Here is a 13,471-nt window from a genome sequence, read left to right as displayed (position 1 = left end):
AGCATTTTTATGATGCTGTACTATTTAGCATATTTTGCATTCTATTCAGCCTACTGTGCTTGTTAGAAATATCTATAAATATATGTTTTCTGATTTTAAATGAGCAAGAACAAAAGTTATAACTTTAAATTATGGCATTCTTATTACATAGGGGTAGGAAGGTGATTTTCAACCCAACTTTTAATGTGGTTTAACAGTGCTTTAGTTCTGACTTTTATGGAATGATACATTAAACTGTTTGGATTATTGTTCTTTTCATAGGATAAAAATATATATAAACATATAAACATCATATAAACATTTGATGGCTTGGTCTGGTAATTCCTGAGTTAAAAAATAACAGGTGGGATGGATTTAATTTTTAAAAGCTTTTTCAGAGGTAGCAGAAACCACTTTTTTGAATAATAATTCTATGGGTAACTAAGCAAGCATTCATTATTGATGGTTGTGCCAAACATGCCATGTAATTAGAGCTGTAAAATGATTTCCATTTAAACCCTAATTCTGTGTTCATATATGGCAGCTCATTTCTGGAAAGTTTAGTCAAAATTCAACATGTCACTTAATGGCAACGCATGGAAAGTATTGGCATGAGTGGCAACCCCCATGCAGACTAAAGTAGTAGGAGAGAAAGAAAGAATACAGAAATTAAATACACAGTGGGTGGGTATTTATTTTCCTTGACCATTGGCACTTTGCTGGCACACCTGAGTTAAGAGACTTCTATCCCTTATTTTCAATTTGATCATTAACAAGAGCTTGCCTTATTCAAAGATTCAGACGAGACAAAGAATGATTTTAATGTGAAGCTTGAATTTTTTGCTTTTATGCTCGTTTGGGAGGGAAACATCTTACTGGGGGCTGTTCCCTCTGCTTCCTTCCTTTTCTAACTTTTAGCAGTTCTGCGTCCTTGACAGTCATCACTTCTAATGGCAGTAAAGTCTTTGGAATTGTTTCTGTCACCTCAGAGAGGACTGAGAAATAAGGAAATGGCATTACAAACAATTGTTCAGATGATGCAAGTTGTGACACACTAAGAAGCTCCAGGTAAATCAGAAAGCTCTTCAGGCCCATTCTTTGATTGGAAGAAGTGCTCATGCTAGTTTTTAAATGATGGCAACAAATGAATTGACAAAGTTCATCATCAAACTTCAGTGTTTATTTTAATATTTTTATGTGTAAAATACTGGAAGCTGTGTTTCCTCCTTGAAGCCCCCTCAATTCCACTAACAATGCTTTTAAAGAGTAAAAGTGTATCTGTAAGTGCAAAATTATTAACTAGTAATGCATTTTTGGGAAAGTGGCTTATGTAACTAGTATGATTGTATGGGCTGGAGCTTGAAATATTGGCTGGAATCGGAAACAGTCCATGCTGGGGATTGTCTCTCTCAAAACTCTTGTGAAGAAGAGTAATAATACCAGTACCTGTACTGCTATGTGCTCTGTACAATTTGGGCTGTGATTTTTCAAGGCTATTGAACACCTTCAACCTCCTTTGAAATAACTGCTCTCTTACAGAACATCTTAGAAAGTTTTTATTTGATTTTGGATTCCTTATCATTCAAAGGAGTGTTTGTGCTGTTATTTGGATGAGTTCCACTGCAGTGTCTGTTACATATATTCAGATACATATTTATTCTGAGGTTGCAGAGTTCTCTTAACCTTTGATACTTAGATGTGGGGAACTGGCTTGCATCCACATCTCAGAAAGCTACATCTCTTTACTGCATCCACCAGCAAACCTTGTTTGCAGAAGCATAATTATAAATTTCAGGATTCTTTGATTTATAATCCACAGCCAGCTACATGTTCCCATATAAGTCATTATGTTTATATATTCAGAGAAAAACACAAACTCTGATTTGCTTTTGCATCTGGAACATTTCAAAGTAATTAACAATGCTGTGTAAAATACTGTCTTATTAATTAAAATTCAAATCTCTATATACCACGGAGTTTAGAGGTCATGCCATAAGGATACTACAGAAGTTCAGAGCAAATATTCAGACTTTCCAGAGTCCAAGATGGTGATAGAGCTGGATAAACTTCTATTCATCTGTAACGTTCCATATGTGTTGCTTCCACAAGTAAAATTTAAAGACTAAATGAACTGTGCAATTATCTTAAGTTCAATTTAGAAATAGGTTAAGCCTTTGTCACAGTTTGACACTGGTTAAGTGCCAGGCACCCACGAGAAAAACTATTCACTCATTTTCCTCTGCTGGCTTTTAGGGTCCTTCCCCTGCATCATCATCATCATCATCCTCTGGGCGACTGGTTTTGGTTTTAACTTTCACAAGCAACAGCCCACCCGAACCTGCTGCAATGTGAAATCCCTCCCACGGGCCAAGCAGTCTTCCCACAGCTGCCAGCACGGGTCATTTTAGTTCATGGGGTTTAGTCTTTTAAGGATGAGCTGTTCTAGTTTGGAAGCGAAGGCTCTCTTCCTCTATCTCTAAAAGCAAGGGTCATCTCTCTCTGTTCAAGTTCCTCACTAGATTACAGCTTTTCAGCATCCACACACTCCAGTGTGAGTACTCTTCTTCAGGGGCTGTGCGTGGATCTCTGCACCCCCCATGCACCTCATGAATTACAGGGAAACAGTTTGTTGTATTATAGTCCTCACTACGGCTTGCAGGAGAACCTCAGCTCCACTGCTTGGAGCACTTTTTCCCCTCTCCTCCTTTTCACTGACCTCGGTGCCGCCATGTTGGTTCTCCTCACGTGTCCTCACTTTTCCTTTGCACTCTGACTTGGAAGAAAGTTGTTGGCTGTAAGTTGCAGTTGAGAGGTTGATCTTGTCTGGGCTCTGCATCAGGGAATTGCTTGCCATGTCTCTCTCTGCCGGCCATGTGGTCTTCCCTGGCAACCACCTGGTGGCCACCTCACCACCCCTCAGGAGAAGAAAAGAGCTTCCTGTGGTTTTTTCCTTTCTTAAATGTCATCACAGAGGCGTTACCAACTTGTCTAACTGGGCTTGTAACCTGCCCATGGTCAGAGCCTTCAGCGATTGGCTCTGTGCCGGACATGGAAGTTTCGAGCAGCTTTTCTCCTGCCCCCACAAACCTGGTTTTGTTAAATCAACACAGCCTATTTGCATGTAATTTTTTTCTTATCTATCAATTATGTTAAGCTTGATGCACGGAAAACTGGATACCAAGATTTACTGATGTTTCCAGATTTATGTAGATGGATAAAATTCAATCACATACTCTAGAGTTCTGAGGAGATAATGGAAGATGCTACATTTTTCCACTTCTGCTTCCAGCTGATCCTGAAAGTCTTGGCTGGTGGAACTTCTGTAGCTTCCCACAACTGGAGATCTCTTACTCAAAGAAAAAATAAACACATCTTGCAAGTCACTTAAAATGCAGAGCCCCCATCTTCTTCTGCTAGTTTGAATTTCCTAGATAGACAAGAAATGGGAGGGGAAAAAATTGGATTTAATGATCTGGCCAAGTCATCACAGTTCCTTGTGTAAGATGTCTGTACCTCAGCTGTGTTTGTGACCCTGACAGAAATGCAGCTGCAACAGTGGAGGTTGCCAGCCACAGGGAAATTCTGAATCCTGAAGTGAAACCAGGTGGAAAGCAGTCTATTAGAAAGCTTGGAATCTGCTGCCAAAAATTATGTAGACCACTCTGATCATCACGATTTTTAACAGCAATTAAATGAACAGCAAGGTTATAATAACACTCCTGCACTGTTTATGAGAAGAAGCATGAGGAGCACCAGGTTAATGAGATAACAAGCAAAACTGTGATATTGTTATTGATGACTGAATTATGATAGACATTAAAGTTAATAACATTTTTGCTTAAAAGGGTAGTATTAGTGCAGTTTTGGAACAGAAGTTTTGGTAAATGTCAGAAATGAGCAATGTTTTGTCCTTTTTAATTATTTGTTTAAGCTTTTGTGACTCATTATGAAATCGTCTGGTATAAGTTTGCTTCTATTAGTACTTTCGTGGGATGGATATGAGAACAAGGGGAATGTTTTTGATTAGAAAACAACACTGAGGAAAAAAGGTACTATACAACTCTGATTCATTCTGGATAACTGAGAGTCTGTCGTAACGTGTTGTTCTGTACTGAGAGAACATCGCAGCAAGAGTTCCACCTCCCCTCTGTAAACCTGGTTGTTAAGCCAATTAAAAGCACACAGAATCAGCTGTAACGTGTGCTTCTAATGTATACCTTTAAATTGAATTACTAGCGTTTGAGCATTCTGGAGCAGTGTGTACTTTGTTAATCAGGCACTGAGTAGCTGTGGCCAATTTTGTTTCTTTTTCATGTCATTACAAGCGGAAAAGAAAAGTCTTTCCTTTTGAGCAACTCAGGTGAGGAATCTTTCAGATCTCATAGAATATGACTGCTAATTTCACTGTTAGTTTTGCAGTGTGTTGTAACAGTGCAGCATCCAAGAGCCAGGATTGCTCAGAAATTATCAGAATAGCACAAGTACTATCAGAGAAGAAACTTACACTCTGCAGATAAACAGTGGAAACTAGCCAGGGAGAATAGCTGCCATTGAAAGGGCTGTAAAAATTGAGTTGATGAATATTAGTGGTTGGATTAACTCAATTTTAAGAAAAATAATTTAACTTAGCTCTTTTCTGCATCTGCCAGTTCACAGGATTGGTATTTTTCATTTTCAGTAAGGCACTGTGTGCCATAGAGTAGTGAGGCAATGAAGCAGGAGAAACTGAGCTGAGATTTGTGAAATGGGCAAATATTTAAATTAGTAAAGTCAAAGACTTCAGCGGCATCCTCTGAAATATTGTATATGTAGGGAAGTATTAGGCCAGTGGCAAATCTACTCCTGGGATGTGTAACATACTGCCAAACTCAGGATATGAAAAAATCCATCTAGTGTAAGTTGTTGCCTGGTCCTACTCCCTCTGTGGGTTTGGGTTCAAGTATGAAAATATAGACCCTCATGTTGGTTGTGAATAAACATTAATTCATTGCTTTCAGCGTGTTTCCACCAATTTTTCCCAAGTGAAACACTGGCGTGGATTTAGTGGAGGTAGAAATATCACTGATTTGTCCTCCATTCTCTTTCCCAAGAAATGTATTCTTACACCTGAAAAGCTGATAAGCCATTTGGAGAGACAAAATATAGGTCGTGCCTCCAGAACTTATTCACTGCAACCTCTCTTGTTGCTGCTTCCTGCTCAGGGGGAAAATGTGTGTAAATCCCCTGTGTAGACAAAGCCCAAGTGATCTCAGATCAGTAACATTCAGTATTGACAGTGTAGTCATATTTTCTTTACTGGGAGAGAAAGAAATCAAGGTCATCTCACAAAAAGGAGGTTTTACTTTCCCTATATATTTGTGAGGGGGTTGTTTTTTTTGCTTTGCAAGTGAGGGGTTTTATTTTTGGCTATTTGGCTGGTTGAGGTTGGTTTGTTTATTTATTTGGTGGGATTTGGGGTTTTTGTTTGTTTTTCAGACAGTTCTTGCCAGTTGAAGGCCAATTAAAAACAAGGCAAACTAAGAATTACCTTATTCTTCACCTGATGACAGAAATTGCCAGGCAGGGTTCCTGGTGACTCAGAAGCAGGGATGAATCTATTTGACATCCTAGAAACACTGCTTTCCTCTGGCAGAAGTTTGTATCACCCCTGTTGTTGCAAACAAAATAGGTCAGGGTCAAGAATTTGGCATTTTTCAGCAAAAGTTTGTTTCCTCTGAGAATTTCCAGATAGATTCACTTTGAAGTGAGGGAGTCAAAAGGACTAAATTATCATCTTGTCAAAGCTACTTCTCTTCCAAATGCCTATTTAAAATACAGGGGCACAGATGCTCTCTTCCGTAACCAGAATGTTTCAGAGCAGGATGTTGTTTAAATTTCACTTGTTCTCTCAATGTTCTTTCCCATAATAATGTCAGTCTTTTTGAACAAACAAACAAATGAAATAAAAGCTGAAAACAAGGTGGCTCTGTAAGCATATGCGGGGGAATTTGTTGTGTTCCATGCTCAACAAGAAAGCTTTTGGAAAGAAGCAGCTCATGGGGATGCTTGGAGACCAATCCCCTCCTCCTTCCCTTCCACATGCTCTGTCTTCCTGGGCTCACCTTTGAAAAGTGGTCAGCTAGTCTGCAGCAGGAGAGAGAAGGACAAGCAGCTGGAAAGCCAAAGAAGTTTAACCATTTCATTCTCAGTCTTGAAAACTCATCAAGGCAACCTCAGAAGTGCTCTGTGCAACAGCAGCAGACCAATTTCTGTTACTGGTGGGAGCACAAGGCTCAGGCAGACAGTCTTCCACAGGGAATCATGTCTTCTTCAAATTATAAAGGACAAAGGGAGAGAAAGGTCACTTTGCTTTGTGCTGAATACTTTCTTTCACGTTTAAGCTCGTATTTGTTGGATATTTATGGGTCAAGTCACTAGCTACATCCAGTGCATTCTATCCTGCAGAGGCCTTTCTGTAGATAGGGAGAAAAAAATAGGAAATATTCCTATTCCTCATCTGGTCTTTTTTTCCATTTTTATTTTGTCATATTTTTGGTTTTGTACTGTTGAGTGATATACAGTTGATTTAAGATTTAAAAGGAAAAAAAAAATCTCTCAGCATATTAATTTTTTGAAGGTGGTTTTCTGTCCACCTCTGTGTAAAACAGCATGCAAGTATTTATCACCTTCATAGCCTGCATGCTTCATCTCCAAATTAGAGTCATATTCACTTCCACACTATCTCATAGTTTAGATCTAGCATAGGATAGAAGTGTTACCTCGAGGCCTAATTTAGGCTTTGAACTTCTACCAGACATCAGGCCACCAGCCTGTCTGATCCGAGCAGTCCCGTTTTCCAGCCACAGACGGGCCCCATCATCACCTGCCAGGCTGTGCACTAGCATTGTCAGTCCCAGTATCCAACTAAATGAACTCCCATGGGACAAAACAGCATGCTTTTGTAATTTCTTCACACCTCCAGGTGCAGTTGTTTGGCTTTGAGGGAGAGACCTCTCCTCTTGTGGCCTCTGCGTAAGAACAGGACAAATCCCATTATTAACATTAAAAGTAGTAATATAATATCACAACAATATAGGCCACCTCAGGGTGTGATGCAAAACTACTAAAGCATCAAAAGGGCTCTTAATATGGCATCAAAAGTTGCAGAGAGGTGCTCTGTGAAGCTTAGAAACCACTGTAAAGGGTGTATAGTTTTTAGATTCACCAGTCTGATGTCTCTACTGTTGACATCATGTTTCACACAAAGCAGTGGGCATCCTCTCTGTTTTTCTTTTCAGTCAGAAGCTCTCTCTTCTGGCTTGACCCCAGCTTTCTTTCTTTTCTTGAGGGTTTAAACACACGAATGTCTTCCACATGTTAATGGAACTGATGCTTGATGATCCAAGTGGTTTTAATGTTGGGTGTGTTGTCCTTCAGTTTTCACAGTAAAGAGGATTTTGAATTCAGCTGAATGGGGGCATCCATTAATGTAAAAGCTTTGCAGCTCAAAATTATTTGGTAATATTAGGAGCAAGGAAGAGCAAAAGGAAAAAAAAAAGGAGATGCAATAGCATTTTCCACATAAGTGCAACCGTACACTTGAAATGCATTAATTTTTGAATTAAGTTCAGAAGGTCCAGCAAAGAGGTAAAATAAGACAAGAGAAGCTATTGTCCATTTGCCAACTGGAGACTTCATTTTGGCACATTTGGGAGCCATTGTTGCACCTGCATTTCCTTCCCATTATATTTTTAAAAGATATTTTATTTGCAGTCCAAGGCATAGAAAACCACTAGATGCTTTCATGTCTGTTCCATATTGCTTGACCAGGAGGTTGGTCCAGCAATACCACAGAGAGGTTCTGTATTTGCTTTTCTACTTCTTCTGCTTTGTCTGCTATAACAGTTAATTTTAATGTTATTTTGGTGCAAGTCCTCATTTTCTTCAACCTTTACCACCTTACCCAATCCACAGGAATTAGAAATCCCATAAAATTATTAAAATTTTCAGTTGGACTTTCTCTTTATTTTTATTGATGCTTTCTCCTATCCATACTTTATTCTTCTATTTTTTTTTCTTCAGTTTTATTTCTGTTGACTGCAGGTGCTTTGCACCAAAGTTTATTTTTGCTGTTGTAGGTAATTGGAGTGAAGTCAGCTGCTTCAGTAGGTTTCTGATGTACTGGTTTTACTTTAACCAATATAATCAAAGACATGGTGATTGGGAACAGAATGGAAAGAGGCTTGCCAAGAGGGTGAACAGTGCTGAAGGTGCAAATACAATGGAAATCACAAGGTATTCACCGTAGAAAAGGCTTGGAAGCAAGAAGGAAAAGATAGACCAGTCTTTTCCCATCTGACTGTTAAATAAGCTTATTTGGAGAGATGTTCAGTAAAGGTCTTTCTCCCTCAAAGCTCTAGTTTTTCTATTTCATAGCTGGCAGCAAAATTGTAATCCTTTCAGAACGTCTCCTTTAGCACAGACACCCAGAGGAAGGAGGAAAAAGCCCAGTAGCACTTTCAGCAGGAGTTCTGGACTAGCACAGTGTCTCAGTGAAGATGCTATTAACATCTGTTTGTCTGCTGTTCATGGTTTAAGTCTCAGTGGGAGCTCATCTGCTGGGGGAAGGGTTTCAAGAAAGGTCAAGTGAGAAATATACTCTGCCCCACCCCAGGTTTTGAAGGGTTTGTTTTCACTGTGACTTTGTTGTTTTTCCTCAGGCTAACATACAAAGTCATCTGGACTGAAAAATACGTGTTGCTCATTGGGCAAAAAAAGATGGGTTTTCCATGTGTGGGAAGCAGCACTGCCATTCACCTTTTCTCTCCTTCCAAATAGTAGAAATACTTGCAAAGAATCTCTGAACAGAAAAGATAACCTCTACTGCTCTTCCTGCTGTCATCCAAACACAGCTGATTATCTTTGCCTGTATTGGTGATTTCTCTGTTCTGGTGATTAATCATTTCTGCTGAGCTGTGGTGGGGCTTCCTCATTAAAAGAGGAGACAAATAGAGAAGCAAACTGTTGTTATGGGTTTAAGCGATGCAAAGTTGGCCAAGTGGCAACTTCAACTAGACCAGAACGCTTCAAAGTTTGGGATCTGAGGATTCTTTTGCCCAAGGTCTAAAGACTTTTCAGAGACTCCAGGGAAGGACAGGGTGGTATTTATTTTTATGTTATTATTTCTACAATGCTAGTTTCTGTTTGTTCTAAGGTGGCAGAAATGGAGGTAAGCACTACTGTTAATATTTGCATTTCAGCAGGTTTGACAGTGACCTTCCTCCCCCAGTTCACCCAAATGAAATTAAAAGATGTAAGGAAAAAAGTAGTAAGTTCTCAAAAAGGACTGTCTTCAAAAGTCATGCAATAATGCTGTGGATGGATTTTAAAATAGGGCTTGTTAAATTTATGATCACTAATAACATTTGTCGTTACAGTATGCAAGCAAAGATAAGGCCACTCTAATTTCATGCTTCAGGAGCTGAGATGATTGCCCACGGGGGGTCAGGAAGGATATTTTCCCTCCATCCATATACAGCACTGCACAACTGCTTGGGACCCATAATCACCCCTCACATCCAAAGAACATGCCTAGCTTTAAGCACATGCTTAAGAGATATGCTGAGCTGAGGCTGTCAAGGTTTCTTATTACCATGGGTAATGTTAAGTGTCCATGTAGCACTCTTCAGTTCCAAGTGCTGTATAAATACTGAACCAAATTCTGCTAATTCTTCTTTCAGTTGCATGTGGTATCTGCAGCACTGCCAATGACTTTTTGGGTTGTTTGATTTGTTACCTAACATATTCTATAAACTTCCCCAAAAGGACTACATATGTGAAACACAAGTAATTCAAGACACCTAAAATACTTTGAAGTGCTCCACTAGAATAACTGGGTTTCTCTAATCTTAGGTTCATGATCACTTTTGAATTTCTGAGGTAATGAATCATTGCTGATGAAAATATAGCTAACATATATATGATCTATGTGTTTGCCATTTACCTATGAATGGCAAACAACAAGCAAATTAAAAAGAACATCCTCATCTAAAACATTGTCATGAAAAAGTAGTGAAAAGGAGAAGAGAAACTAGCTTTTGATTTCAAGGCTGTTGCATAGGTTTGTCAGGAATTGAATATAATGCTAGTTTTTTTAAGTACTTCTAAGAGTAAATTACAGTACATACTTCAATATTCTCACTCAACAGATGGAGAAAAATAAGACAAAGCAATTAAGTGAATCAGTCAAAACCTTGGAGTTTTTTGGAGCAATTGTGTCATTTGCCGAAAAAAGAACATAATGTTTAATCTGTCTTAAATAACTGGTCCTGGCTGTCCACATGGAAAGAGAAAAGAAAGCAACCCAGTCATATATCTATTCATATATCTAATTACTTTATATGAATCTAGATATTTTCATGTCTACTCATTTTATACAAAGAGGCTTCACTCTTGATTGTGTTTTGTAATATAAATTAAGTTCATATAGTTATAAGGAGATATTTTAGCAATTTTAGTCCTGTTGGATTTGGGATAGAGATCAGGAAGTTTAGAAATTTTAACATCATAAATAAAAGTGATCCTTTGCCCAAGTATCTGCTGCCTCTGTTTCTTAGTAGCCCATACAGCTGGAGAAACTCAGCATTTGCCTTCATATGTCAGTCAGTCTTTGGATGGAAAAAGCAGACATTTTGACATTGCATCCAGCAGAGAGATGCACCTCACACAGGTTTTGTTTGATAGGAAGCCATTTATTTCATGGTGGATTGCTTGATGTTAGCATGCTGTAATTTTTTACCTCGCTCATGTGCTCCTGTTGCTATTCACTTTGGCTCCTTCAAGGACCAAGACTACAGTTTAGCACTTCCTCAATCTGTCTCATTAAAATCCAGTGTTTACTTGTTTCAAAAGCTGCAGATTTTCAAATTCAAGGCATTTGATTCAGATTGCCAAGCAAGCCAGATGCCACAGACAAACACAAAACATCTCTTTACTCTGTCCATGAGCAATGGCAGGAGAGGAGCTTAGATGACTCTTGTGTGCCCTCAGCCTTTGATGAATTTCTGGATATATCATTTTCCTGCACCATGTGATGTAAACTAGGTGATCCAGACAGTACAACTAAAGCTGGCAAATAGTAACCTGAAAATTACTCCTTCAGAAACTGCGCACCATAGGAAACAGAGTGGTCCAAAACCATTTTTTACTTTTCTGTTGAATTTTATTTTATGGAATAAATCATATGTGGTGGGGTAAGAGATGAACTCACACAAAGTGGTGTATCAATGCACCATGGGCAAAGCAGCACATCAACGGGGAAATTTTGGCAAGGGTCAGAGCAGAAGGCCTGACGAGTATCATGGGGCTAAGCCTACCTCTGCTAACTTTATTAGTAAATGCCGACCTTCCCTCTGTATTTTCAGTCTCTAGGTCTTCAGTGAGAAGCTGGGAGATTGACAGGTCTCTGGCTGGGACAGAACCCATTGATAATTTCCTGTGTGAGAACCACAGGTACCATGTTTTCAGTGTACTGGAAGTGACAGCCTGATATAAAACCATACAGAGAAATTAGTGAAACTAAAGCTCAGTGTCTAGTTGATTCAGGCTTGTCCAATTTTGGGCAATTTTCTTAACGAGGAGCAGTGTTTATCCTCAATAGCAGCCATTCATTTATTCCCATTAGGACAACATGGGTTTTTGGAGCTAAAATGTAGTAATGTGACAGAAGCCAATTAGCCACTGTATGCTTGGGTACATGGGTATTGGTGAATACATGCCATCCATCTCAACAGTGATTCTGTCCACCGATAAATACCTAGGGAAGAAATTTACAAAAGGCCCACAAGGAATCCCTGTGTAATGAGACCTGTTTTAAAGTGATTAAATTGCCAATAGCCAACTGGAAGTGTAGGTTTTGGTGGTTTTAAATTATTCCTGTTATCAATTCTTGTTAGAATTTTTGTAGCTCTTTTTTTATCTCTTTCCTTTTTATGTAGATTAATATCCAGCTTTTTTGTATTTCCTTATAGTTAAACATTTATAAATAATTGAAGATTTTGAACAAAGGAGAATGCTTTATGCAGAATAAAAGTAGTAGCAGTGGGCTGGGAAAAATGGGTCTTAAAGCTTCGACTTAAAATGTGGTGGGAGTAGATGTCCCACATCTGTAATCGTGAGCCTAATTATGCTTTTGTTCGAGATACTGAAATTAGATACTATGCCAAAATAGCAGGCTAGGCAGAGAAAAGAGTCTGTATTTTATCTTGAGAATTGGCTGTACTAAAATCCAAGGGAGGTTCAAGAAATAGCTGTCAAAAAGCTTTGTATTTAAAACTGTCAACAGTATTTATAACTTTTGCTCTGTCCTTCACTCCATTTTTGGTTTTTTTCTTTTTACCCTTTACTAAGCTGGAATCAGTACCTCCTGATTTTACGATTTTGTCATTAGTTGTGTTTCCAAAACGTATGTGTTGGCAGTAGTGTGCTGCAAAATGCAGTATCCCAGAGGAAGCAAGCATTTATCCTGTATTACATTGCATCATAATACAACGTAACACAGCTTGAATTGCACACTCCAAATCTATGCCCCAGGGGTGAAGTGTGATTACCCAAATAAGCACAGAAAGAAAATAAGGACACTTCTGAAAGTAAGAATTAACTGGCATCTTGGGAGAGAACTGCTTTTCCTGTCATGCACTCCTCTTCAGCACAGAAGCAAGGAAAATAAAACACTGCTCACTGCAGGTGTGATGTACTGTGCTCTGGATGTCAGTGCAGCTGGGATATATGGACTTATGCTGAGAAGGGCACAAAATCCAGACAGGGACCCCTATTTTCAAAACTTTCTGTCTTCATATTGAACCCTTTCACTACCAATAAGTTTGTGCAAGAACCAGGAGGAGAGCAGGGTGTGCTGCTACGTAGTTTCATCCTATTCAAGAAGTAAGTATCCATTAAATCTGCACTGAATTCCTAATGTAAGGGAAGGAATGATTGTCTAAGATTTGGGATGAAAATTTGTGATTCTGGGGCTATTAGTTCAATTGTTTCCTCTGTCTCAATGCTGATGCTTGATTTTGAGCAAGTTGCTCACATCATCAATTCCCATTTGTTCAAGACAGGTAATAGTAGATGTCTGCTTCCCTTGAAAAAAAAAGTGTGAGAGATTATGAGAAACAGAGGCTTTTAGAAACCAGAGGGGTAGGCAGAGGACTGAAATCTATTTGTGGAAGTCCTGAGAGGCATTGGACTTGAATTTCAGTTACCCGATGCTGACAGACTGGAATATTCCTGGGTTTTGTTTTTCTCTCTGCCTCAGACATGCTCCCAGAAGAGGATTGGATCATGGTTTTGCTGCAACAAGTCCTGCAGTAGCAGCAAAGAAGAAGGATTAATGGCAAGTTGGTGGGGGAGGGCGAGCTAATTTGTGTGAGCTCCTGATAGACATCTCTATTCCTGAGAAGTTCTTCAGAGCATCTCAGCAGACACATAGTGTTTTTTTCAAGCCAGACTT

Source organism: Corvus kubaryi, unplaced genomic scaffold (assembly GCF_017639235.1).
Source record: "Corvus kubaryi isolate FWS band 111438036 unplaced genomic scaffold, C.kubaryi_AGA036_p1.0 37341, whole genome shotgun sequence".
Taxonomy (NCBI): domain Eukaryota; kingdom Metazoa; phylum Chordata; class Aves; order Passeriformes; family Corvidae; genus Corvus; species Corvus kubaryi.
The sequence above is the reverse complement of the archived record's forward strand: the minus strand, read 5'-3'. Positions refer to the sequence as shown.